The 25,848-nt window shown below is 45.9% G+C and overlaps 1 pseudogene; it reads left to right on the top strand.

Annotated features, from left to right (window-relative positions):
* Positions 1-11,578: 11,578 nt before the first annotated feature.
* Positions 11,579-12,069, top strand: LOC117712417 (large ribosomal subunit protein eL24 pseudogene; annotated as a pseudogene).
* The last annotated feature ends 13,779 nt before the right edge of the window (positions 12,070-25,848 follow it).

Here is a 25,848-nt window from a genome sequence, read left to right as displayed (position 1 = left end):
AACCCAACTGGAAACTCAGATCCAGTGCACGGGGAATACGAAGTGAAAAAAAAGCCTCAAGACTGTGAGACCAGCCTGAAGTTCACAGGTAAAGTCTGTTTGTGCGTGCATGTTTTGTTTTTTAAAAATTTATTATTTTATCTTATTATTCATGTATGTATATGATGGGGGTGGGGCACAGATGCAGTGACACTTGAGTGGAGGTCAGAGTAGAGTCAATGCTCTACTTAGACCTTTATGTAGGTCTAGGAATTGACTCAGGTCTTCTCTCTGCATGACATGGTGTGTGCCTTGACTCACTGAAAAATATCAAAAAATGTGGTTTTTAAAAAATGTTTTAATTATTCTCTGTGTGAGAGTATTTTGCCTGCATAAATATCTGTGAACCATGTGCATGCAGTAATCAGACTATGGCTCTGGATCTCTTGAAACTACAAATGGCTGGGAGCCACCCGCCCCCATGCTGCTTGGTGGCAGTCAGGCCTCTGGGTGTCTTCCATCCGGCTAAAAACATCAGTTACTGCCTATTGAATATTTATGATGTACTAAAAACAACACTTTGCTTGCAATACAACCTAATCATTACTTATAACAATGCTATGAAGTCAGTAAAATCAGCTTTCCCATTCTATAGATGAGAAAACTGAGGCCTGATAGGAGTGGAGCCAGTAGGAAGCAGAAGAAATCATTATTTGCAAATCTTTAGTGTTATACATAACACATAACTGTCTAGAAAGAGAATAGAAAGGAAGCAATTGAAAAATGGTAGTTTCAGACATAAAACGAGTGTGATATGATCAGATGCAGAATACATATTTTAAAATTTTGCTGTCTTTTTGTCATATCAATAATAATGAGTCACAAGTTATAATAAAGAGCTGGGGACAGTGGCACACACCTATTATCCTAGCACTGGGCAATGGAAGGAGGATCAGAAATTCAGGGTTATCCTCGGCTACATAGTGGCTTTGAGGCTGCCTATGCTATGTAAGACCATCTTAAAAAGCAAACAAAAAGTAACAACAACAACAATACAAGAAATTATAATACAATACAAAGGTAAAATCCTTTTTTCGACGTCAATGCAAACCATAAGTTATCTAGAAATAATTTAGCAAAGTTTGTGCTGGACCTACAAGAAGGAATAACAATATTTTATAAAGGGACATAGTATAATGGAAGCCTGAATAAATGAAAAACATACTTTGTCCCTGGAGGGAACAACGAATAGTATAAAGATGTCAGTCTTTCCCAAAGTAATGCAGTTCTTTAATCCGTCTCCAATAAAAATCTGAGAAAGGACTCCAGGGATCTGGACAAGATGATTCAGAATTCATCTGTAAGAATAATAAGTGGCGTGAAAAGACTGAAAACCCAGACATTATTTATAGACAGCCACAGATGAAGCAGGGTTTTAAAATGGATCCTGGAAGTCTCCATGTTAAATTCATGCTGGTGCTGGAACTGGAGACTTGACATCAATCTGTTACATTGCTTGCAATCTGAGGCAACCATGTTACAATGTCCACACTGAGTAACAGTGACAAGTGTGGGAGGTAGGGTTACATGGTTCTGTGTCATCTTTCTGGAGTTCTTTTATATTTAGTTTTATTTTATTTCATAAGAACGGGGCGAGAGATGAGGAGAGGGAGTCCAGGATATTTTGAATTATTAGTAATCCCCAGAGCAGCTGAGTTGAGTATCACGCCTGCAATCCCGGCTAGGTGAGTTTGAGACCAGCTAGACCTTGTCTCGGGGAGTTAGTTCATTGGTACAGAGCATGGGGGGCTCTTGCAGAGGACCCAGATTCAATTCCCCAGCCTCCACATGGCTGCTCACAACCATCTGTAACTCCCTCCAGTCTTAGGAAACCCCACATTTCTGGCCTCTGAGAATGCCAGGCACACACATGGTGCACAGACAGACATGCATGCAAAACACCCGTGCACATAAAAAAGGAATACATTTTCAAAAACTAAAACAAAAATAAACCAACTGGGACTGGCGAGAGGACTCAGCCGTTAATAGCGCTTGTGGCTCTTACAGAGGTCTGGAGTTCGGGTCCCAGCACCTATATTAGGCAACTCATCACCACCTGTAACTGAAGGTCCATCTTCTGGCCTCCAAGGGCACCTATACACATAGGTACACACACATAAGTAAAGGTAAAATACATCTTTAAGAACAAATCAATAGCAACCCCAAGTCACCCTGTAATTCCCATTTCGTGTAATTCTTTAGTTTAAGAAAAAAAAAAAAAAAAAAAAAAAAAAAAAAAAAAAAAAAAAAAAAAGGCTAGTTCAATTTTACTAAATTTAGTTTTTGGGACTGAATCTTATTATCCCAGGCTGACCTCATTGTGTATAAAATATGACCTTGAACTCTGGATCCTCCTGCTACCTCCTCCTAAGTGTTGGGATTACCAGTGTGTGCCGCCACACGTTTCTGTGACACTGGAGCCTGACTCAAGTCCTCCTGCATGATCAGTTAGCCTATCAAGGGCGCCCTCTCCCCAGTCCCTAATTTTCCATATTTTAACTGATAAATTCAAAGTCAGAATTTTGCAAATTGAGCTTTAGGACACATCATGTGTTGGTGAGTAAAATTCCACTTAAGGTTGTTCTAGAAAATCCAACTCTCTGAATCCAGAATGACATGTACTCCCTTTGCTGCTGGAAGTTAGAAAGGAAAAACAAAAAACAAACAAACAAACAAACAAAAAACACAAAAAAACAAAAAAACCCACGGACCATTACTGAATGGTTATTAAGTAGTATCTGCTCCTTGCTCCTTAATGGCAAATTCATTTCCATTTAATAACATGTTATTCTGAAGCATAATGAAAACTAAAGTGGTGTGCGAAGCAAGCTGGCCTCTGCTTAGGTTGATGCTGTGCCAGTTTTGGGGATGGCGCTCCGGTGCTATCCATCTTCATAAGCTAGTCCTTGGGAGACTTTATTAAACAGCGGGAAGGAATAGAGGTTGACAGCTTCATTAGTCATGAGTAGGTAATCCTGGACGATTTCTCTACAGAATTATTAACACATTCCAAAGCTCCTCTAAGACGATGGCATCCCAAGAAAGAGGGGGAGATCTGTGTTAAGATCTTGGACACCATCCAAGTCTGCAGAGCGTTTCTTTAGCTCGCCACCATGCTTCTGAGGAATCTGGCCTCTTAAATCATATACGGAGACCCAGAAACGCTTGCCCATCATTATACCCAATGTAGAGGGGAAAAAAAAATCAGCATGACATCTACCAGGTAGGAAGTTTAAGTTATATATTGCTTGACAAATGGATTCATTAGTGCCAAGCTCATTTTGATAAAAAAAAAAAAAATGTTAGCTAGAAAGCAGAAGTTTCTGGAGGGTATCTGTAGGAATGCAGGAAGAGACTTTGCCAGGTCCCTGAGAATTCTTGTTACCAGGTAGGCTAAGTTAGCCAGCGTGTCCTGTGCTCCTGTGCGTGTCTCTAGGGCACTGTCTCTGTTTTTTGGTGAGTCGTCCAGTAGGGTTTGAGGAGGGCCAGCAGGGAAATGCTTTTTTTCTGCAGTTCAGTGGGATTTTATATGTGTGCTAAAAACAATGGTAACATGTCTTGCATGCTTCGGTTTCTTTCTAGGGTAGCAGAAGGGATTAGGAATTGTAAGGGGCTGGGGAAGTGGCTCAATGGGTAAGAGAGGATCCAGGAGCTGCCAGTTTAATTCACTATTTACATTTATCTTTGAAATAATTCATTTTACAGCAGAGAATCGTGGCAAGGCACTTGGGAAGCAGTCAGGAAGCACCGATGTTTACAAATGGCTCTTGGAGGAGCCCCCCATCAACACCTCTCAAAGCTCCAGCCAGTCCGCGCCAAGCTTGGGTCCCTCAAGAGCTGCCCCAGATCTGTCTTCTCTACTCTGTCAACCATCCTTAACACATCCTTCCCAAAGTCCACTCGTGCTCTTTCAATTCTTCATTCCTCATGAGAAAGGATGATACTGGAAGGTGACTGAGCCAGACAAGCAGGAGAAGGAGATCCACGGAAGAGAAGGTGCAGGGAGAAGAAAGGGAGACGAAAGACCTGTGTGATAGAGACAGCGGCATGTTGGATCTTATTTTCAGTATCATATCACGTAGTCCACTTACTGTCGAAACTGACCTCCCTACCCCGCCACCCTGACTCGTGAAACAGGGTGAAGTGCTTTTGCTTTAGGTGGCATGAATGAATGTTGTTTTTAATGATCTTGACAGTACATAGGGTTTGTAGCAATAATGATTGTCACACTTTTTCCTTCTTTTTGACTTTGAAAGCAAGGTGAAGAGCAATTAAGGAAGGGTCCCAATGTTCATGCCAGGCCTCTACACACGTATGCAAACACCTATGCATACAATACACAGGGAACACAAATACACAAAGAAGGAGGAGGAGGAAGAGGAGGAGGAGGAAGAAGAGGAGGAAAAAGAGGAGGAGGAGGAAGAGGAGGAGGAAGAAGAAGAAGAGGAGGAGGAGGAAGAGGAGGAGGAGAAAGAAGAAGAAGAGGAAGAGGATGAAGAGGAGGAGGAGGAAGAAGAGGAGGAGGAGGAAGAGGAGATAGAGAAGGAGGAGGAGGTAGAAGAGGAGGGGGAGTCATTCTCAACCTGGACACAGTGGCTCATGGCCAATCCCAGCACCCAGAAGGTGGAAACACCTTGAGTTTGAGGCAGTCAGAGTTACAGAGTGAGTTCCAGGCTTTGTGGGCTACCTCAAAAAGAAAAAAAAAAAAGTCAACATTCAAGACCCGGGTAGGCTAAGAACCATTTCTACTTTTACCCTAGGCACAGCCTTAAAGAACCTACCAGAGGCTCAGCGATGCCCCTGTAGCCCTCTACTCTAGAGGAGGTAGTGTAGTATAGACAGGCTAGGCCAGACAACAGACTTGCTTAGATTGTAGCTGACTGACAACCAGATTTCTTGTCAATATGTTGGGGTGGGCACAGAATTAACATAGGATCATTGGGAAATGTATTTGTTTTAGAGTTTTTAATGTTCAAAAGGTTAATTAGAACACCCCCCTCCCGCGAAGTTTAGGGGTTCTATCTTATCTGCCAACACACATAGGTTGATAGAAGCCTTCCTTTTCTCAAATCAAACTGCTACATTTCTGGACATGACCAGTATAGCAAGCTCATAGGTGATCGAGTTAAGGCTGGGGTGCAGCTCAGTGACAATACTTAGCTGGCATGCGTGAAGCTAACACGCACTACATCTCAGCACTTAGTAACGTGGTTAGACTTGGGTCTCTGCAAGAACAGCCAGTGCTCTTAACTGCTCAGTTGTCCCTTTAGACCCCAATGTTGAGTTCTACTTGGGCACAGTTTGAATTAGGCCAACTTGAAGTGAAGAGGAAGCTCATGCAATACCTCATCCCTCGCACCCTACGTATGTATCTGTCTGTCTCTCTCGCACTGGAAACACTGAAGCCATTTTAATAGAACAGGGGCATTTGTATAAAATTTGGTAAGTAACACTTTTTCCATTTTATTTGAACTTGTTATTGTAACAAGTCACTTAGAGTTCTATCTGGGAACTTTTTACTTATTCCAAGAGAATAAATGGTGCTTGCTGCTGAAGAATATGAAAATATGAATCCTCAAGGAAGTGTGGGGATCATGTCCTCTTGTCTTTCAGAGAAGAAGCTCAATTGGAGAGAGACCAAGGTGGGATTGAGGATCTAGCTCTTCGGAGACAGTAGCATTATTTGGCATGGCCCAGGGTCTCACACATTACAGACAAATGCTCCAACACTAAATTACAGTCCCACCTCTGAACAGTAATCACATGGGATCATGTGAGCACCCCAAAAGGAAAGTAAGAGCTAGTTAACCAGTGGTGTTGCTGCAACAATTATGATCCAGGAAACTGCTGGCAGCTAAACCTTTAACCCATAGCCTGAGAGGGATGCACTCTGGCCAGTCTTAGTGGCTCCTCTCCACCTGCACACCCTCAAGGTCCTGCTCAGGACCACACAGATGTTCCTTCAGCAGGAGGCTGGCCTAGTGACAAGTGTGGACAGGTGTAGCCTCTGGTGTATCTAATCACGTAGAACCGGCATGGCTGAGATGTAGAGTTGGTGTGAAATTTGTGTAAGCAATAGATTATCATAAGTTAGATATAAATTTACTGGAAATCAAAAGGGAAACACACACATCAGTGGTCTGGACATTTGGGAACCTTAAGGATCCGTGTTATTCTGTCTCTAAGAATGTTCTTGATAAAGTCTGGAGGGCTAAGTGACTCTACATGGGTGCCCATGACGGCCCATGACTGATAATGACACTGGCCTGATCCTGGAGTTCCTTCAAGTGGCCTCTAAGGTCCTTTCACTCTAGGGGAGACTTTCTCTGATAATCCAGAACACTGAAGATCAAATGGAGCTTGTCAGACACCAGCCAATGAAACAGCCAAGATCAACTTTAAGGCTTCCAGAAAGTGTGGGGCAGGAATTTCTTTCTCTTTCCTCAATGCAACAGAAAAGGGGCTGGAAACGGAGTGTGGATCTCCTCCAGGCACCCAGCTGACCAGCCTTTCTCCGGGGTTATACTTCCTGGTCTACAAATACGTCTCAGACCACTTCTTGACCCTCCCAGCCCCTGTGTCTGATTCTTGGAACCGCAGGTTGGAAAGAAGCAGGCAGTGCACACATGTGTGCCAAATGCCTGTGGCTCTGCTCACTCCAGTCTCAGGAATGACTGTCTGCTGATTGGGCTTCGAGGAAGGGGCTAGGAAGAAAGTTCCCTTCTCATTCTTCAGTGATGTGTAAATGCCTCGTAGTTGGCTCACATGAAGTAGTGGCTAAGCTACGGATGGAGACATGTTTTTGTTGGCAGGAGAACACATTCAACATCCATATACACACGTATATGTCTACTTTTTGGCAGACTGCAGAAACACGGTGGCTTTGGCCTTTCACAAATCTCTGTGTGCTAGATCTTACAACGCCTCATGGTCCAGCCCATTGCTTGTCTCCTATGTGGAGTTTTATCAGACAATGCCATGTGGCAATTGGTCACCTTTACTGCAGCCAGAGTATTCCAATCAAGAAGAGCAAATGACAGGAACCATCAGTGGCTATGAACAACCTCCAAGACTCCAGAAGGGGCTTTATAAGTGATCACCTAACCTGCAAATGTCTACCAACAATGAGAAGTAAGGTTTCACCTGTGATACAGTAGGCATGTTACCTCTTTCCACTGGGTTCCCTCTCTAGCATCACTCCTTAGGGAGGCAGGGGGTGATGGAGAGGCTATGAGGCCTTCAGGGGAGCCAGGGGGAATAGAATTGGAGATTCATTTATTTGAGATCGACAGGGCCGTCATGTGTTGTCCATATTGACCTTCATTCAGAGTAAAAACGTTGCTGATCTTTTGAGGGTAGAAGTGGACTCAGCAGCACTCATGCTCAGTGCATCCTCAGGAGAGTCTTGGGTCCTGTTATAAGTTCAGTGTGTCCCACAAAGCTTGAGTCTGGAAATGAGCAGAGAAGAGAACGGAGAAGAAGCACTAGCCAAATGCTCTTTCGGTTATCAACTGTATGAAATTACAAGCACAGTACTTAACTCTCATTGATGTCTCGTCAGGATGGAAATTATCTTCAGAAAAATATCCACTATTTGATGCATAAAATTATTTTTTTAATTTTTATTAGCACATATTAGTTATATAAAAGAATGGACTTCATTATTATGCTCTGACGCACGTATATAGTTTGCACTGCTTATACCCATCTTCTCCTCCTCCTGCTTGCTTCCTTTCTGTTTTTAATTCTTTCTGTTTTTAATGCAAATTCTTCATATGAGAAAAAAAGTGATATTTGTCTTCTGAATCTGGCCTAGTTCGCTTAACATGCAAATATGTACAACCATCACACACCACACTTTTAAAATGGGTATCAAAGCAGAAATAGAATTGACTGGAATTCTTGTGTTTGTGGAGCACACAGCTGGTGTAATCCATAGATTGTGAAGTATTGTTCTTGTGCAGGCCAGACTACCTTCTTATGTCTTCTCAGTATGTCTGCTACACCTCCTGATGAAATCTGGTGATAGCAGAAAAAGTGGCATTCAAAGATAGTGAACGTGACAAAACACACATTGCCAAGTTACTATCAATAGAGAGTAATTCCATTGAACGATTGTACTGCTCCAGCCAATAGGAGATCATTTTTCTTACTATTGCGCTGCTTGTTATTTTTAACATAGATTTAAAAACACGCCTAGATTGCTCTCTTTTCGCTCCGTGAAAATTATATTGTGAAATTGTTGTCGTAGAAAGAAATGATGCACATAAAAATTACGCAAACAAAAATCAGACAGTCCAGACCTAATATGTCAATTTCTAGGATTTTATGTCCATGGTACTTACCACATTTTAAAAAAGGTGTAATCTGTTGTGATTTCATTTTAAGTCTAAATAATATCCACTAGCTGGGCACAGTGACATACAGCTGTAGTCTCTGGTACCTAGGGGGCTGAGACAAGAGCCCATTGGAGCCCAGGAGTTTGAGGACAAGCTGGGCAGAGAAGTAAACAAAACAATTTGAGGGCATGTTTGACTTTGTACTCTTACATTGCTACTTTGATGTCTTTTTCTTAGCTCTCCTCTCTTGCTATATAAAGTTCGAGACCCATGTGTGCCAGATCCACCTTTGATCATGGTTGAGCTGAGTTCTATATACTCAGTCTCATAAAAATTATCGCTATTGTTGTTTTGAGATACTGTCTCCCTCCATAGTCCAAGTGGACCTTGAACTCTGGACTCTTGAGTGCTGGGATTGAAGGTGTTCACTGCCACACTCAGCTATTATTACTGTTGTAACTCAGGGATTTGAACATGTACCATGGACCTTACTCAGTGGGCCAGTGCTTTACCATCAAGCTATACTTAGGGCTTTTAGAAAAATTATTGCATATTTGAAATACACATAGTAGTTTATGGCTGTGAAATAATTTTAGGCAGAACAAAGCTTTGTGTAGAAGGTCAGTATTGTGCCTTCCCAATACTCGCGGTGCAACTGTTCTTTCAGTGTCCTCTCTTGGTCTCATCCTCCCACCAGTCCCTTGCTATTAAGTCTGGTTTTGGTGCTAAATGCCTGTTGACTTCCATCTCTGACCACCTTCTGCCTTGGGCAAGTTTACCAAGTCTATAAGTGCCTTTTCTGTATCAGTGTCTTGGGTCGAGGTGTGTGTGGCAGGGCACTGGGGATTTAGAACTGCATCCGACTCATTAGGCATCAGTTTGATTATAAAATGCACACATTACAGCTTCGTTGCAGTTATTTCATGTGCTCGAGTTCCCCTCCCCCCCAAAGCTGTAAGCTCAAGATGGGAGACTAATGGAAAACTTCTTCCTTGGCACAGCGTTCCTCAGAAATGTGTGGGCATGAGCGCCATCTAGCTGTGCTCTGGGTAGTCCTATGAACACCGGGCAGAAAGTCTGAACAGGCCCGGGAAAATGTCCTTTGATCTGTCAGGCGAAGCAGAACAGCTCTCTGACTCTGTGCAGGCAGGAGAGAAACTCAGAAGGACTGTGTCCAAAAGACACCCACTGAAAGTCAGAGCTCCATAGGAAAGGTTGGGTGTCTTCAAAAATACAAAGGGACGGAAGTCTGCGGGCAAAGGGACAGTTTAAAACTGGAACACAGCTGCAGGAAGCACGAAGCAAATACCTGTGTCTTGTGAAGCAGCAGGGAGGTGATCTTAAAAGGGTGGTCATTAAGGAAGGCCCCCCTTCCCTGAGAACGTGAAAGAAGGCCGGAGAGATGGACGACCCTCTGGGATGACGCAGATCACCAGCTGCCTATCAACAGAAGAGTGGCTGGAACAAAACCCAGGGCAAGATGATCAAAAAAACCAAAGGGAGAAGAGACAGACGCTGAAAGGAAGGCTGGTTTGGTGAGGTGGCGGTGAGCGTCTGCCTCAGTCTCTGGCACCCTCTGCTCTCCACTCAGCCAGGGGTAAGATGGAAAAGCTTGGCCAAACAGAGAGGCTCACAGGCAGGGAGGAGACCATGCCCCTACCGATGGGTTTGTGTCTCATCTCGCTACCTTTGCTGTCCCTTCTACCATCCACTCAGGCAGAAACAAGGCGCCGCTCTTTCTCCTTTGCCTGTGGAAATCTTCCTGGGAGTTCAGCAGCTCTAATAGCTCGGCAGCTTCCTTTGCTCACTGCTAGAAACCATCCCTGTGTGGGGTGTGGCTGCCAAGGCAGATGATGCTTATGCTTCATACCCAGACTGTCTTGCTGTCACAGCCCAGATGAATACAATGTAACCGGAGTCCAGCAACAACATTGTTCCAAACTGGGATTCCCCATCTTGATTTCGCCATCAACTGGCTAATGCAATGCGTTTGCATTTCCAAAGGGGATGTGTGCCTCCAAAACCTCTACTGACACAGAGAACAAGACTAGGGAATTTTAAATGTCTTGCAAATAGTAGGTGCTGAATCAATACTTATCACTCGTTTTGAAAAGAGGAACATTTGACTTTTCCTCTTGGCTCTTTTCGTTAGTAGCTGCATAAAACCTTTGCTCGGGGCTGGAGAGATGGCTCAGTGGTTAAGAATGCTTGCCGCTCTTCCAAAGGACATTAGTTACTTTCCAGAACCCACATTAGGTGTGTTGCAACTGTTTGGAACTCCAGCTCCAGGAGATCCAGTGCCCCTTTCTGGCCTCTACAGAAAGTGCTCCCATCCCATGCCCAGATACAAGGGAGAGAGAGAGAGAGAGAGAGAGAGAGAGAGAGAGAGAGAGAGAGAGCCTTTGCTGTTTTCATTTTCTTGTTTTGGTGCTGAGGATGGAGCTGTCCTGTCATGGGTCAAGCATGTGCTTTAGCACTGAGCTGCACCCCAGCCCAAGCAGACAAAGCAAGAGAACTCTCAGCATCTTGAGTTTCATAAGATCACGGAAAATTTCAGGTCTAACTTAGGGCCTAGTCATGTTAATTCCCCCACCTCCCTTCTCCTTTCCCCTTCTTTTTCTTTCTGCACTCTACCGACTGAGTGACATCCCCAGTTCCTAATTCATAGTTCTGGAGTTTCTATGATATGTCGATCCAGTGCTACTTTAGTCATAATGGCACAATTTCAGACTGCTGAGCAGGTGAGTGCAGGTGATCCTCAACCCACTTGAGGATCTGAAATCAATGTCTAGGAACCACACAGTAGAAGGAGAACACTGACTCCTGAAAGTTATCCTGGTCCCCACGTGTGTGCTGCGGCACATGTGTGCCTGTTCTTACACACACACACACACACACACACACACACACAGACTGAACACACAGACACACACACATAGACAGGCTGAACACACAGACACACACACACACATAGACAGACTGAACACACAGACACACACAGACACACACACACGTAGACAGACTGAACAGACAGACACACAGATGCACACACAGACTGAACAGACACACACACAGAGACATACACACATTCATATACTCACACACATACACAGACAGACAGACAGACAGACAGACACACACACACACACACACACACACACACACAAACACATTAAAAGTAATAACAGATCTGGCTCTTCGCCATCTTTCCCCCGGCAGGCCGACATCTATCACCATGAAGGTCGAGCTGTGCAGTATCAGCGGGTACAAGATCTACCCGGGACACGGGCGCTACGCCAGGACCAACGGGAAGGTTTTCTAGTTTCTTAATGCAAAATGTGAGTCCGCATTCCTTTCCAAAGGGGATCCTTGGCAGATAAACTGGACTGTCCTCTACAGAAGAAAACACAAGAAAGGACAGTCGGAAGAAATTCAAAAGAAAAGAACCCGCGGTGCAGTCAAATTCCAGCAAGCCATCACTGGTGCATCTCTTGCTGATATAATGGCCAAGAGGAATCAGAAACCAGAAGTCAGGAAAGCTCAGTGAGAGCTGGCTATAAGGGCTGCCAAGGAAGCAAAAAAGGCTAAGCAGGCATCAAAGAAGACAGCAATGGCTGCTGCCAAGGCCCCCACAAAGGTAGCACCTAAACAAAAAAGAGTGAAGCCTGTAAAGGTCTCTGGGAAATGCTAATTTGGTGGATCAGAGTTTGAAATAAAGATCTGTCTTTAACTCAAAAAAAAAAAAAAAAAAAAAAAAGTAACAACAGATCTGGAGAGATGGGTCAGCGGTTAGGAGCACTGGCCACTCTCTCAGAGGTCCTTAGTTCAGTGCCCAGCATGCACATGGTGGTTCACAACCACTACAGGATCTGATGCCGTCTTCTGGTGTGCAGATGTACATGCAGACATAACACCCATATACATAAAACATATAAACAAATGCATTTAAATTAATTAATTTAAAAGTGATAACAGTTCTCGCTAATTCCAATGGAAGGTATTATTGACAGCTTTTTGGATACAGAAGTTTGTTTAACCCTCCTCAGAAACATCATATCCCATGTTACTGTGTTAACTTTACCAATGAGAAAAGGCTGCATGCGGTTGGGTGTCTACTCTAAGTTCCTGAGCTCAGGATTTTGACCCATGTCCCACCACTGCACTTTAAAAGAAGACACAGAGGCCTGCTATGGGTCCTCCCTCCGGGAGTGCAGCATCGCAAGGTATCCAGAGCATAGTCCTGTGGGTAGCCTCCCGGCTGCCTTCAGGTGCGGAGTGGACAGGCAGTTCTCTCCGTACAAATCCTGGGGTCTCAGGACTGATTACCTGAGTCCTGGGCATAAGCTACACTTCAGGCATTCTCTAGATATCTTGTCAAAGGGCATCGCTTGTGCTGTGTTCTGGAAGTGGCCCTTTGGAGGGGTGACCTCTGTCATTTGAGAATGACTTTTCTGAACCATTTGAGCAGCGGTGGCATTTCAGGAAGAGGTCACTAGGCAATCTGCACTAAGATGGCTTCACGTCTGGCTGCTTGATGGGCTCTTCCCCCTTTCTTCTCAGCACATGGTGAGATTTGTATATGCCACGTAGCTCAAAGACACAGACCCTGGCAGGCTCTGCCACTCTACACACAACGCAGGCACGGCGTGTCCAGTGAACGCAGGCCCACGGAGCTCTGTCTCCTCACTTCCGGTTCTTTAGGAAACACATTTAAACCCCAGTGGATCGGGGCGAAGAGCATATGGGACCAATCCCAGTGGTAGTGGGAAGTGTCCCGTGTGCAGGGAGGGGCGTGAGGTGCAGCAGCTGAGATTTAGAACTATCGAGAACTTTCTGGCAAATGGTTAGGTTCCCAAAAGCATTGCTGCAGGTCTCATAAATGACAGGAAAGAGGAACGGGAGCCATTTGGACAGCCTGTGGTCTAGAAGGAATGGCTACCCTGTGACTAGATGGATACAGGCTGCAGAGGTGCCTCCAGGGATGCTGGGAGTAGAGGTGTGTGTGTGTGTGTGTGTGTGTGTGTGTGTGTGTGTAGTGTGTGTGTGTATGTGTGTACTTATGTAAAGCAATGTAACATGGAGCCTGTGATGAATCGGGCCTAGAGAAGAACAGCCATACTGTCTCTTGTGATTCATCTCAGAGAATGTGTGGTGCCTTCCCACCGAGAGGAGTGAGCTAGCAAGAGGTTTCAGACTCTATCACTGCTGTGCAGACGTGAACAGGGTTTCCTTAGTCAGTATTTGGGACTAAACATGTAATTGCATGAAAATCGATTGCCTGTAAACGGTCATAGAAAACAGAAGGGCAATGCCATGGATGCTTTTCTTTTTAGGACAGGGACTCAGTATGGAGTCCAAGCTGGCTTAGAACTCATGACCTGTCAAGTGGTAGGGTTGCAGGCCTGGAACACCATGCTTGCCTCCATGACTACCTTTGTACTGCAGCTCAAAGAAGTGGAAGTAGCCAGCTGTTTCTGTAGGGGAACAGTCAGCGTGTCTGTGAGCAGACCTGCCTAAACAGATGTTTAGGAATTTAGGGCATAAAATAGCCTTCCTCTAGAGAAGTGCTTTATTATTTATTTATATCATTTTATTATTTATACCATCTCTTTTCTTTTCTTTTAGATATGTAGCCAGGCCTTGAGCTCCTGATCCTCCGACCTCAGCCATTTTTGGGTGTTGAGTTTACATGCATGTGTACCAAGGCTGGTTGGGATGATGATGATGATAAATTTTTAAACAATAAAAACTCAGCACAACAGCCCTTGGAGAGCTCTAGACTGCCTAAGCCACTTTTCTTGGCCAAAGTCTATGCCCAACCTTCAAGGCGAGTAGTCAAATGCAGTTATAATATCTGCTTTTCACTGAGGAGTGAGTAAGGCTCAGAGAGGCTCTGTCTTTGTCCTCTGTTTCTCAGCCAGAGGACAGAACAGGAACTTGAATCTTGTGTCTCTGCTGCCTGAACTTTTAACCAGTGCTCTGGAAATGGCTCACAGGAAGCAGGAGGAAGGATTGTGGAGACATCACAGCACCAAGCGACCCTTCCCCTCCTTTACTATGCACACCCCAGACGCCTCAACCTTTCTCCCATGCACGTCTTCGGCTGTTCCACGTAATCCCAACTCTTTTTATCTTTGTCTCCAATAAATATTTTACTCGTATTTAATATTGTGTTTAAAACACCAGAAAGGCCACGGAAAGCCCTTCAAAGGCTAAGCTCTGAACACTTCTGAAGCAAACGTCAATACAGCGCGCTTTATCTCACAGCTGAATACAATTTCCCCCAGATGTCAGTTGCTTTCGTGCCTTCGAGAGTGTGGATCCTTAGAGGTTCAGAGCTGGTTGAAACTTCACTAAGACCAGAGGCTTTGGCGCCTTCAGAGATGACTTTGGACCCTGCTGGTATGGGGAGTGACACATTTGTTCCTAGTCTCTATGGATGCTTTCACCTTTGATGACCCTGGGAACTTACTGAGCCTGGGACCTCTGCCTAGCGTCTTTACCTTGCCCAGCCTTCCCTATCTGACTGGGAATGAATGCTCCCCATGTTTGGGCTAGAAGTACAGGCTTGGTCCTCGGTGGGTAAGAAGTGAGGACAGCTCTGAATGGCTTCCACGTGTGTTCACCTAGGCAGCAGCCAGACAGGAAGGGAGTGGCAGCATTTGGGTGCAGCCCCTCCGTGCTGTGTCGATCTGGGGATGCTTTCTCATCAACACTGCGGGCACCCTCTAGACAGCTGCCTGGAGTCCAGTGTACTGCTGGCATCTCTGTCCCCTGAAGTCAGGTCTCATGTCCCTGCTAAGGTGGCGACATCTCCCAGAGGTGTTAAGCTTTGAAGGAAAGATGAGAAGCCGCGCAAGCGCAGACATGGATGAATGGCGTATTCCTCTCACTGTAGCCTGTCTCCCCGGGAGCCGCTGAGCGTTTGAAATGTTGAATGCTCACTCTGTTCCCGTGTCATCCTACCACCCTCGCTCTCATCCTTCTCTGTCACTGTCTGCCCACCAGCACTCGAGTTGAATGACGACACCTTGAGATCTTCTACAGAGACACGCCCCTGAATAGGCTCTTCCTTCAAAACATGTTTTCATCCGAGTCACTCAGGGTTTCGATGACTTAGAAGCGTATGGGGCGGGGTGGGCAGAGGCCTCTGGGAAGGCAGAGGAAGGCGGTTCTCTGAGGCTAGCCTAGTTTACAGAGTCATTTCCAGGACAGTCAAGATTGCACAGAGAAATCCTGTCTCACTGCACACCTCCCGCCCCACCCCCCAGCCCCGTCCACAAAAGAAGAGTGCGGGCCAGACTGTGAGCCAGTGTCTTGAGGTCTTCCAACTCTCTTTCCTGTTCTTTTTTTCCCTCCCATTCCCTTCCCCATCTCTCTCTTCCCCTTCTTGTTCCCCTTACTTCTGTCTCTGTCTCTCTCTGCCTCTCTCTGTCTCTCTGTCTCCCTCTGTTTCTGTATGTTTCTCTGTTGTTCTCTGTCCCTCTCTTTGTCATTCTCTGTTCCTGTCTCTCTCTGTCTCTCTGTATTTGTCTCTCTCTGTTGTTCTCTGTCCCTCTCTCTGTCTCTCTGTCTCTGCCCCCACCCCCCCACCCCAGGATTGCACTGTGTAATTCTGACTGTCCTGGAACTTGCTCTATAGACTAGGCTGACCTCAAACTCAGAGATCCATCTGCCAGTGCCTCCCAAGTGCTGGGATTAAAGTACATACTGCACACCCACCAACTCTCTTTTCAAGCCTACTTTTCACCCTCATCCCTCATCTATGTCTTGGTTTGTTCTCAGAGAGAAGGGATGGAGAGGCTTGTCCCAGTGGAGGCTGAAGGACCAGCTCAGAGGCTGAAGATTGAGCTGTGTTCACACTGAGATGGAAAACACCCAAACACTTCTGCTTTGGCTTTTCCACCACTCCAAACACATTACCCGCCCCCCCCATTCCCTAAGACACTCCGAGGTTCTCCAGACCCGACTTCTAGAGCTCAGTGGATGGTGGCTCAGGGACAGCAAGGCCATGGAGTCAACCTGAGCCTACCTTGTGGCTTTGACCAGGCCATTGGCAGCTTGGGCTCAGTTACCCGAAAACAGACAATGTTACACATTCATGTGACGTTCACATGGACAAACATGTGCATGGACTTTAAAAGAGAAACTAAGATGAACTTCACCTGCTATAAAAACGAGCCAGTTTAAAGCAAACAACCAGGGCTGGAGAGATGGCTCAGTGGTTAGAGCACTGACTGCTCTTCCAGAGGTTCTGAATTCAATTCTCAGCAACCATGTGGTGGGAATCTCACAATCATCTGGGATCTGATGTCCTCTTCTGGTGTGTCTGACAGCTACAGTGTGCTCATATGAATAAAATAAAATCTTAAAAAAAAATAAAGCAAACAACTAGCCAGGCAGAGTACTACACACCTATAATCTCAGTACTTGGGAGGCTAAGGTGGGAGGATTGCTGAGGGTTTGAGGCTAGCCTAAACTACACAGTGAGTTTCTGGCCAGCCTGGGTTACACTGTGAGATGCTATCTTATAAGACAGAACATGCCAGTAGGCCCCACCACTTGAGAGGTAAGGGTTTGAAACACCTTCCCCAGAAAGACCCCTAACAATCAACAGACAGATGAAGTAAACACTTGCGCTGGGGGTGCCAGCTGGTCATAGAGCACGGGCCTGCCATGAGGAGGGCTGCAGGTTTGATCTCTAATGCAACCAAGTAGGTAACACTGTACAGACATTTCCTCAGAATTGAAATAGTCCATTCTGGAAGGAGGTCGTTAAGACTCAGGAGACTCATGAAGCTAACTGGGTTTTATCCTGCCTCCCTGCCACCACTTTTGGAGACAGTGCCTCATGTAGCCCAGGCTGACCTCAAACTACTATTTAGTCAGGGCTGGCCTTGAACTTCCTTCCTCTATTTCCCTAAATACAGGTATCCATTGCAACCAACTCTTGGGTTCTTCTCATTTTATAGCTGATGCTATATTATTATATGATATGACATTATACACATACAGATTATATATATATTATATACATATTGCTTTATATGAATATAATATATAGTATATAGTATATAGTATATGCACATGCTGTAGGTTGTCCATCTGTTGAGGGGTATTTGGGCTGCATCAGCCTGGTGGCTATTGTGAGCAGTATGGTGTACATACTTAAACATGAAGGAAATAAGGCGAGGCTTGGGATCCTATACTGATGACTAGACGTTTCCCTGCCCCCACAGGAACCCATGCAGATGTTACATTCTCAGGATGATTCAGTTTCCCAGATCTGTGTTCACCTAGGGTCCAGCCCCCATGCACAGATGAGACAAGCACAGTGGGCTTTGCCCTACCCAACTAGTTTGGCTGGGTGACTAAGTAGGTGAGTTTTTCTGTCTGTCCCACATTCTCTCTAGGAAAACCAGGACACTACAAAGCCTCACTGAATCTTGGGCTCTTACAAAGACTGTTTTCTAAGTGGTCAAATGAAGTGACTCACTGTCCTCTGTTCCTGGGTCACCTGTCAATCAGATTAATGCAGAGAACATAGGTTTCCTTTTCTTCATACTGAAACTGATTGCTGCTAACAGCAACCCTCTGACCGAAAGAGCAAAATACATCCAACTTCCCTTAAAGTGCATTTATCAAGCAACTACTATGTGCTAGTCTCTTGGAATCCAACAGCAAACAAAGCAGATGTGACATGACTTTGAGGAAGGAGAGACGACCGTATGTAAATGAACTGGAGATGCTGGTGCAGTAGGGTTTGGTAAACACAGTGGTGTGTGGAGGTAGGAGTTTGCTATTGTCCGAAGAGTAGGTGGCCAGGATGGATTTTTCTGCAAAGAGTGACATTAACCCTCAAATTGGAGAAGGCAAATGGAGTCACATGGATGCTGAGTTGTGAGCAGGCAGTGGACCACTCCCAGGTGGGTGTGAGGTGGAAGTATTGTGAAGTGGCAGGAGCACCACAGGAGAGCAAGAAGAGCCTCCCTGGCGAAGCCTGAGAGTCTCTGGTAGCTATAACTTGGGCTGTAGAGGGAATGGCTAAACAGCTGGGAGGGAGTGGCAGAGGCTTCCAGAAGCTTCCTAGAATACAGGAAGGGAATCCAAAGTACCTTGGTTTCCCCAAACCCCCATCTTGTTGAAACCCCAGCCCTGGATCCCAGCCCCAGTCTAGACAAGCCAAACACCCATTGCCATTTTCTCAGGTCTCAGAGGACAGGCCTATAGCCTTTCAAAATAAAATCGCTGTACTATTGCAAGATGGCCTCTAGTTTGGCAGCAATCCTCCTGCCTCAGCCTCCTGGGTGCTACAGAAGTGTGCTACCATGCCCTGCTCTGCTAAAGCTCTTGGTTGGTTTTATCTTGACGAAAGGGTTAGGCAATGCTTGTTCCATTAAATAGCACAAAGAATGGGCCAGGGTGGATGACCTGCTGAGAGCAGAGAGAGAGAACAAAGGATCACTTTCCCTGTAAAATCAGGTCAGGAAACAGATAAAAGATAAGTAACTGGGCCCAGCTGCAACCCCAGCACCCAGGAAATTGAGGAAAAAAGGATTGCCTTGATCTTGACGCCAGTTTGGAATACATAATGAAGTTAGTGTAGAACTGAGTGTAGTCTGAGAGAGACCCTGTCTCAACTCCTTCCCCAAATAAAATAAACAACTAAATAAATGAAAATCGAAGAGGAAACATCACTATCCTGCATCTAAAGTTGGTCATTTCAGGGACATTCTTGTCAGCTTTCCATTGGCTGGTTGCTTGGCAGGTCCACCAACAACTTAGTTTCTTCAGTTTGGTGATGCAGTTAGCATGAGCAACTCCATTTTGGTTTTTAGTATGGTTTGCTGGGATCTGGTGCAGGAACTCAGTCCAAGAACAATCGTTTCCCGTAGTTTTTATTTAGCATAAACATTTACGTAAACAGAGAAGTCAATGATTCATCTTTGTACCTAAAAGTAAAATAATTTGTGACAGGCTCTAGAAGCTACAGAGTGATGGGTTTTCTGGACCAAGCACCTGTGTTGGACTAGGTGGTCTTGCGAAGCCTGGGGTAAAGGGACTCTGACTTGCTCCAGTGTGGCAGATGTGGCAGATGTGGCAGATGTGACAGTGTGGCCCTTTTCCTCCACTGCCTCTGCCTTGCTAAACCATTACACTACATTTTTAAAGCTACTCGCCAAAGCCTATTCCCTTATTTGATCAATTTCTCCTCCTGAGGTTGACTACCAAGGTCCAGCTACCAAAATATTGAACTCCAGCAATCAAAAGCCCTCTTTGGTTTACCTAATAAACAGGCCCAATTAAAATTAAACTCCTCATCCTAATGCAGGGGTTCCCCTTGTATCTTTATAAATGGCCATTTTCCTATAGGCCAAGACTGTCTCCTCGCTATCCAGAGGCAGCCCTTCCTCCCCAGGACAAATACCCCTGCCCCCTTTCCCTTGTTCCCTTTACCTCATCCTCTATCTCCCACCTTTGTGCCTTATTCCCGGTCCTCCGGTCCCTCTGGGGCAAATAACTCTCCTTTGTGCTGAGAACTTGATCTTTGTGTCCTGAGCCATTACAGATCATTTCATAGGAACTGCTCAGGACCCCACTGCACTGATGCAGATACTGGAGGAAGGGTGGTTTGTGTGGAGGACAGAGGCAGGTCTGATGCAAAGGCCCTGTGGTCTGAAAGTCAGTGTGGGTAGAGTCTGGAGTACACGGATGGACATGAGAGCAGGTCAGAAGAGAGCCGTCATCAGTCATGGTGACTACCCCCTACCCCCAGGATGTTTGGATGTTTCTCAGCAGGAGGGGGAGGAGGAGGAAAAGAAGGAGAAGGAGGAAGAGGAGAAGGAGAAAGAGGAGGAGGAGGAAGGAGAAGGAGGAAGAGGGGGAGAAGGAGGAAAAGGAGGAGGAGAAGGAAGAAGGAGGAGGAGAAGGAGGAGGAGGAGGAGAAGGAGGAAGAGGAGAAGGAGGAGAAAGAAGAAGGAGAAGGAGGAAGAGGAGGAGGAGAAGGAAGAAGGAGGAGGAGAAGGAGGAGGAGGAGGAGAAGGAGGAAGAGGAGAAGGAGGAGAAAGAAGAAGGAGAAGGAGGAAGAGGAGGAGGAGAAGGAAGAAGGAGGAAGAGCAGCAGGAGGAGAAGGAGGAGGAGAAGGAGGAGGAGGAGGAGAAGGAGGAAGAGGAGAAGGAGGAAGAGGAGAAGGAGGAGAAGGAGGAGGAGGAGGAGAAGGAGGAAGAGGAGAAGGAGGAGAAAGAAGAAGGAGAAGGAGGAAGAGGAGGAGGAGAAGGAAGAAGGAGGAAGAGCAGCAGGAGGAGAAGGAGGAAGAGGAGGAGGAGGAAGAGGAGGAGGAGGAAGAGGAGAAGGAGGAATAGGAGAAGGAGGAAGAGGAGAAGGAAGAAAAGGAGGAGGAGGAAGAAGAAGGAGGAGGAGGAGAAGGAAGAGGAGGAGGAAGAGGAGGAGGAGGAGAAGAAGGAGGAGAAGGAGGAAGAGGGTCTCCTGCATCATGGCAGCAGAAGGCACGGCTTCAAGTCCACTGTCTGCTCCTCACTTCCTGCCATGTGCCAGGTCCTGCTGGGGCCCTGCTAACCAGGTACTGCCTCTCTGGCCCCGTGCTTCTGGGGAATGCTAGGTTTATGTTTGAGTCTCAGTGTCATAGCATGTTGTTATCTCCTTTGTGTTCCACAGCAGCTGTCAAATGAGCATGGTTTTATACCCAAGGGCATCTGCAGCTACTGGACAGAGGGTATCTGTGACTGCTGGAATCCTCTAATCCATCAAGTCCATCCTCAGCTACTGTGGCCAGGAGCAACAGGACACTTTCCCTGCCTTCTGCTGCTTGCAGATTGTACGATAAGCACAGTGTGTGCACGCAGGGTGTTGTGCTAGTAAGTGGTGTGGAGGGCGTGAAGTAAGACTGATGGGCTGCCTTGACCATAGACAGCCCTCTTACCTAAGCTCGTGTAAAGCTCTGAGCTCCATTTCTAGGACTGAAAAACAACATGGCCAAATCCATGAGACATACTGAGAGATGGGTGAGAACGTTACTCAAACACAATAGCAAGATAGGTAAGGAAATGGGAGGGGGGAGAGAAAAGAAGAGGAAATCTGGGGACGAGACTTCCAGACAAGGGGTGTCAGGAGGAAAGGCCCTGGGGTGAAAGCTCCCACAGAGGTAACAGAATGACCCCATTCAGTAGAGTGGGTTCAGTGAAGACATGCAGATGCAGGAAGAGATGAGGTGGCTGCGTAGGAGGTTCCAGTTGAGTGGACTACTCCCTGCACAGGGATGCTGGTGCTCCCCACGTAGGGATGCTGGTGCTCCCCGCACAGGGATGCTGGTGCTCAGGATGTTGGCACTCAGCAAGTGTTGCATTCTGGATGCAGAATTTCATCTGCTTAGAGAGGGAGCCTGTTTCTAAGTGCACAAGTTCCCTTTTAAATGAAACAGTTTTTGCTTATTCTGTGAGGATGAGCTATTATTAAGATTCACAGGACTAAGGATGTCAGCCGCCTGATTTCCTCTTTGGATATGGTATGAGGACCGGACAATAGGGGTCAAAGGTAAAATCAGCAGGGCAGAAAGTTTGTGAAAATGACTTGAGGGCACTGCCAGCTTGGGTCCAATTTCTTGGAACTGTGCCTCAGCACATCAGAGGTCACTTAGAACAGGCTAGGAGGGTGGGGTCTGCTGGAGTACTCCCCAGTTACTTTTAGGTCCTAGAGGAAGTCTCTGATGTTAGGGAGTAGTGTCTGCTATTGGACTGGGCTAAGTCCCCTCCAATCTGGCCTTCAGCATCTTCTACAGGTGGAACTCCACATCAAGGGCCTGTCTCCCCCCCCCCCTTTTTTTTTTTTTAAAAATTATTGGATATTTTATTTACATTTCAGATGCCATCCCCTTTCCCCATTTCCCCTCCCTAGAAAACCCCTATCTCATGCCCCCTTTTCCATTTTGCTTTTATACGATTTTTTTGAAATGTTAATCAAAGGCTTTATAAGTTTGGTATTGCTCAATCAGAAGTGTAACCCAATACCCAACCTAGATATGTAAACTATCTTTGACTGGTGGAGACAAGTGAGCATCTGCCTCCATGCCCCCTCCTCTTTCTCTCTCTTTCTCTCTCTCATCATCTAGCTTCTCCTCTCCTTCTTCTTCTCCTTTCCTTACTCCATCTCTTCCTCTCGGTACTCCTTTCCCCTTAGCTCCTCCTACATATCACCCTTCCTGTTAAAATAAAACTTTTCTCTCTAAATACAATTAGAGCTTAATTATGCCTATTTGTATCAGTGAGATACAAGATAGTCCTAATACCCAGTCCATCATTTTGTTGACTAACCAGAACCTCTGTCATCTCTCCTAACTAACACACTTAGTTCTGAACCTGGCTTTTTTCTTGGCTTTAGAATGAATTTCAGCTGAAAACCATCCACTCAGATCTTTTCTCTCAAAGTGAATAGCCAGGATTGGCTATGAGACTATAGGTTTTCAACCCCGTCAGAAATCCAGAATGACTGAGTTAACTGAAATTATGGGAAGCACAAAGCATAGCTTCTAAAACTTAGCCAATATATAGAGACTGCTGAACACTGGACAGTCTCTATACTACAGAACATTGGAGCATCAAGTATTCAGCCTTCTGGCCCAGGATCATCTGACAGACCTTAGTGATGCAGAATTATTAAGGGCTGACTACTCTGTCTAGGCAGGTAAAATCAGTCGACTATTCTGCAAGTGTGTCCTTTTCTGGACAGTAATTTGTCTGTAGATGGAAAGAGGCAATTCTTGCCTAATGGCTGTCTCCCCACTGCTGGAATAACTCCAAAGATGCTCAATTTCTTCTTAGAATCCAAGACAGGAAGCTGTCAGGAGCAGACAGGTCTCTAATCAAAATGAACATTAATATAGAAGTGTTTGTAACGTCATTTCTGTGGACTTCTGACGTTTTGAAAACCAACCATCCATGTAAGGTAACCTGGACTGTTGTCTGTTCACTCCTCTCAGCTATTTCTAAATAAAATATAGAAAGCACCCTAGCAATAAACTCAAAGCCATGAATTTGCTATAGTCCCTTAACTCACAGGATAACCATCTCAAATCAGTTTAAAAAGTTAAAGAAGGGCTGGGTCTAAGCCTTGTATTCCTAACTGTATTATACAGGCACAATGAAGGGCCTGTCTCCTTTGTAAGTCTGCAAATGCTGAGAGTTCTAAGGACATTATCCACTTTGCACCCTCCATGGGGCAGAGTGGGGCTGCTGACCTGGGCTCTGCCCTGTCTTGCTGCGTGTTACTTTATCTGGGTGGAGGTTGGAACTTCTCAGCTTCCTCCTCTCCAGGCCAGATGGAGTCTCACACCTCACTTGTTTTGCAGGTAAGTTAGACAGACAGACAGACAAGGATTAAGAAACAGTCCTGTTTTTCAAAAGAAGAGTTGTAATTTCCTTTGGTAACTTCCTTACTCTTGGGAAGCTGAGCTGGCAAATGATGTCCCAGGGGAGGTGTGGGCTTATCTTTTCATCTAGTTATTAATTGGATGTCCACTCACCGCTGTTTGCTAAGGAGATCAGGGCACTCAAGGGAAGGTGAATGTGTCAGCTCAGGGATTCAGCAGGGGAGGGTAGGAAACCCCAGCCTGACCCAATCCACAACTTTTTTTGGACACACCTGAACTTTTGGGAGGTGAAGGGAAAAAGAGGACTGAACCAGATAGAGGTGCTCTTCACTGGGATGTGTGTGTGTGTGTGTGTGTGTGTGTGTGTGTGTGTGTGTGTGTGTATGTGTGTGTGTGTAAAATAGAAGGAAAGAGAGGCTGTCTTGATCTAATTATGTGTAACCTGGCCATGGATCTAGTTCCCCATTTAAGCTGTTGCTCTGTCTTTTCAGAGGCATGCCTTGAAGCTCATTGTTTTGGGCCTCAGTGTGCCCATTTGAAGAGAATGCATAGGTAGAGGACATTTAAAGCATTGCCTATGGACTGGGGTGAGGATGAGGCCCAGTGATGGACTGTGTGCTTAGTATGCACAAGGCTCAGGTTCCATTTCCAGTAAAATAGAAGCATTTGTTCCCCATCAGGTTCTTAGAGCTCTCACTCTCACTGTTCCATTATCTCAAGCAAGCTCTGTGAGCACTTTTTGGAAAGCCGGAGCTGCTGCCCCATTTTGCAGAGGAAGCACCTGAGGCACAGAGGGACCGACTGAGTCATTGTCTAGCTGTCATTGTTAGTGATGGAGCTGAGATGTGGAGCTACTTTGCCAGTGCCTGGAACTGCCTTCTCGGTTCCCCAAAGCTTTGTCCTGGGCGTGGGGATGGAAGGAAGTGTTATAAATGCACACTTTACGATGGAGGGCAGGGAGGCGTGATACACAGATGGACTGAGCTCAGTGATGTCATTATTGGAGAACTGTGTGCCATTTCCCTATAGCCAGGAGGGTCTGAGCCAGGGATGACACCTTCTGGTTCTGGGATGCTGGGAAGAAGAACGGGTCCTTCTTTGGGACTCAGAATACCCTGGAGGCAAGTGAGCCTGGCTGAAATCTGAAATGCTTGTCTTCTAGTTAAGGGGCAGAGCCCTTTTCTGATGGCCAAGATGTTATGTGGATAAATAACACGGGCAAAGCGCAGAACCCTGAAAACAGATCAGGACCTATGAACATGGGGACCCCATGCCACTCACAGTATGATATCAAGGGCAGGGGACAAAGAGGAGTGGTTCAAAAGAGACTGTAGAGGGCCAGAGTGGCACACAGTAGGGAAAGCAGTGACGTCATTAAGCTGCTCTGTGCTGAGAACCATGTAGAGCAGTGTGCCCTAAGTTCCCCGGCCATAAGAGCACGTTAGACAGAACATTCTATCACTTCCTTGTACAGACATGAAAACTGTGGCTCAGAATAGTGAAGTGACAGATCCGTGCTCACACAGGTTATTAAAGTACGGCAGGATTCAAGCTTCCTTCCTGATCTTTCCAACATCCCACAGTTCTGCCTAAGGTCCCATTTTACTTCCAATGACAATTACTGAAGTCTGAACCTCATCTTCCTTCGCCTGCCTGCCTGCCTTCCTTCCTGCCTTCCTGCCTTCCGTCCTTCCTTCCTTCCTTCCGTCCTTCCTTCCTTCCCTCCCTCCCCTCCCTCCCTCCCCGCCCTCCCTCTCTCCCTCCCTCCTTCCTTCCTTCTCACAGTGCTTGGCTCTTGAAGCCTGGCTTTCTCTCATCCTCAGAGCCTCCTTCTCAACACCTGTGAGTCTCTTAAAGCCCACTGGCTCTTCAGAGCTCAAACACAAGTCTCTCTCCCATGTGTCTCCCTTCCTTCATCCTCTAGTCTAGATGCAAACAGTTGCTACTTTTGCAATTAATACTTTTTCCCTGTGGACTCTGCTCTGTCTTGTGTTATGACTATTAATAGTTTTGCTTGGCTCTTCTTTTAAGAAGCTCTTGGCTGTGCTTGGGCTAGAACCCAAGGCCTTGAGTTCTACCTATGAGTTA

Source organism: Arvicanthis niloticus, chromosome 7 (assembly GCF_011762505.2).
Source record: "Arvicanthis niloticus isolate mArvNil1 chromosome 7, mArvNil1.pat.X, whole genome shotgun sequence".
Classification (NCBI taxonomy): Eukaryota; Metazoa; Chordata; class Mammalia; order Rodentia; family Muridae; genus Arvicanthis; species Arvicanthis niloticus.
The sequence above is the reverse complement of the archived record's forward strand: the minus strand, read 5'-3'. Positions and strand labels throughout refer to the sequence as shown.